At 37.1% G+C, this 2,918-nt stretch overlaps 1 non-coding gene across 1 annotated transcript; it reads right to left on the reverse strand.

The window, feature by feature from the left end:
- Positions 1 to 1,930: 1,930 nt before the first annotated feature.
- LOC144442872 (U4 spliceosomal RNA) lies at positions 1,931 to 2,069 on the reverse strand. Its single transcript, XR_013481666.1, has one exon. It is a non-coding gene; the product is annotated as a U4 spliceosomal RNA (small nuclear RNA).
- Between the last annotated feature and the right edge of the window lie 849 nt (positions 2,070 to 2,918).

Genomic DNA, 2,918 nt, shown 5'->3' on the forward strand with positions numbered 1-2,918 from the left:
ATTCACCTTCATAAGAATGACTTTGTTTATATATCGGCTTTAAACCCGCGATCATCTTGCTTTAAAATGGCTTGGTAACCACATGAATAATTAGTGTTCATTAGGAGTGGTCCGACGAAAGAAATAGCATAGTTTGATCGATGTATATTTAATTTGCGCTATCGATGGCAGCATGATAAGGTAGGAAATTAGGACAATTGTCCAACCCCTCTGTGATGATGGGACTATCTCAGACTCAATTGTCTTTGAACGTTGGCATATGTCACAGGAAGTATTTCTTGTAGCTAGTACGTCTTGCATGTACATGTAATGCCACATGCAATCGTTCCATAGATAAGTATACCGGGCTACTATATCATCAATCACATCAACGCTTGATACGATGAACTCACCACAATCAAGTATCTGATAACCTTGTGTACCCAACGTCTATAATTCAGATCAAAGCTACTTCATAATGCACAATTCACGTATTCTACTGTAAAAGTACATCAAAACAACGTATGTATGTATGTATGTATGTATGTATGTATGTATGTATGCATGTATGTATGTATGTATGTATGTATGTATGTATGTATGTATGTATGTATGTATGCATGTGTGCATGTAGGTAGATATGTAGTTAAGTAGGTGGGTATATATGTATGAGCACATGTTTGTTACTACAACGCTTTCTAACAGATTGGAACTGACAAACGATCGACTTGATATTTATCGGCGGAATCTCAAGAAACCTGTATAAATATCTTGACAATTTCTCTATAACTGTTTGATGTCAAACGGTTTATGATTATTTTTCATCACCTCATCTTCTGTCAATTTGCAGCTGTTACTGAGATTGAACTATGTTTATGTCTTTTCTTGCAAGCTTGGTGGTAAGTCCTGTAGTCGTGGTGTGTCAAGAATTATGTTCGAAATCTGTTAAATTAAGCATGTTATTTGACCTTTATTGACTGTTGGATGATGTTTATGGCGTGTTTTTAGTTTTACGGAGTACTTTGGTAGTAGGCAACAACGCGTGTTTTGAAACAAGATTGGAATATCAACACAATTTGATTAACTCATATTAGTATCTGATGTCATTCATTTATCATCAGACTGTGTTACTACTGGACGGTAGCAAACATTCCTTCGTCGTATTTGAGACTCTTGTATGAGTTCAGAACTTTTACCACTAACCAGTAAATGGCCATATATACAAACAAACAAACAAACAAACAAACAAGCTGACACAGATAGACAGACAGACAGAAAGACAGACAGACAGACAGGTAGGTAGGCTGGCAGGCAAACAAACAAACAAACAAACAAACAAACAAACAAACAAACAAACAAACAAACAAAACACAAACAAATAAAACACAAACAAACAAACAAACAAACAAACAAACAAACAAACAAACAAACGAACGAACAAACAGACAAACAGACAAACAGACAAACAAACAAACAAAATGTGAGTCGAATACATAGATCAAGATAACCCGATAGCGCGGATCAAGGCAAATTACAAAAGTATAAAGTGTAAAGTATACCAAACCATCGTAACACATGCAAAACATGCAACAAAAGGAAACCAAAAACATCACAGTATCCACTAAAAGCACACCGTAACAAATCACATTGATAAAACTCAAAGTGGTGACTTCTGCTGAAAAATGAATTGTTTTTTTATTTGTTGTGTTGTCTATAGCAATCATGATGGGCTCGGGTGAGCCTTTTTATTGAAAACTGATATGAAGTAAGTATCTCTTTACCTGGGTCTAAATGGGTATAAAGGCTCACTTCTAACATAGAAAATAGTGGAATATGCTATCATTGCTGACAATGCTTCTAGCGACGTACGTTGAACGCACCGCACGGACCTACAGTGACAGTGAGGAGTGACTTGCAGTGCATACTCTATTTTTAGCTTTATAGTATCTGACCCCCTGAAGGGTCATCAAAAATTGCATCTACGACGGTATTTCACGTCGTTGTGCGGGGTATTGGGGTAAGTTTTCAACTAGCAATAATCACGCCTCGGATGGACCTCATTGGCTATGATATCGCCCCTGCGCAAAGATAACCTCTATGTGGTTTGTTCGTCTATACGTAGTTGAGTCATATAAACACGACTACGGTTTACTAGGAACGTTTACTGTACGTATGCTTTTGTAATTAGCATAACAATAGATGGATAAACAAAGTGTCCTTCATCGTTATGTCTAGGTCGCATTGCTACTCCCACAAACACCAATGTTTCCATAGACAGACCCTCTTTTCAGCTATAGTCCTTTGTTTTGTATGTTTTACATATGTACAGATAATTTATGTAAGGTATTTGGAATTCCAAAACGAATGGACGAGAAGAATTTACGCGTGTAGGTTTTTTTTTTTACCCTTAACCAAAGTATGTGAACAAAGATAATTGATTTAACGGGTGACAAAACAAACCTGAAGGACATTGAGCCAAACTTTATACGTCACAAAGACGTTTTGAGGGAGAAAATCCCTCACAATCATTTTATCGACATGTCCTAATAACGGCACGCTGTAGGCATAGCGGTCTGAGATTTGGGTCAGGTGACGTGTATGGTACATAGTCAGTCTTATTTTTCAATTTTCCAGAACTCATACTTGTGATTTGTATTTTTGGTTGATCAGAATTTATTTTTCATCTTGTATTAGAGGAAACGTGTACCCTGTTTGAGTCTGTGCGACAGATACTTCAATGAAGGGAGGGTATGTATTTAGTATTTCTTGAATTGACACGCAAACGAAATAATTAGACATAATGGTGAGTGGTGGCGATATATACAAATACGATGCGTACGCAGCTTGAATCAACAGAACGACACGACGTGGCTTGTGGAGAGCCTGAGGAGCGAACACAGGCATTTGTTTCCCGAGTTATGTCTCAGAATATTTATATC

Source organism: Glandiceps talaboti, chromosome 11 (assembly GCF_964340395.1).
Source record: "Glandiceps talaboti chromosome 11, keGlaTala1.1, whole genome shotgun sequence".
Lineage (NCBI taxonomy): Eukaryota > Metazoa > Hemichordata > Enteropneusta > Spengelidae > Glandiceps > Glandiceps talaboti.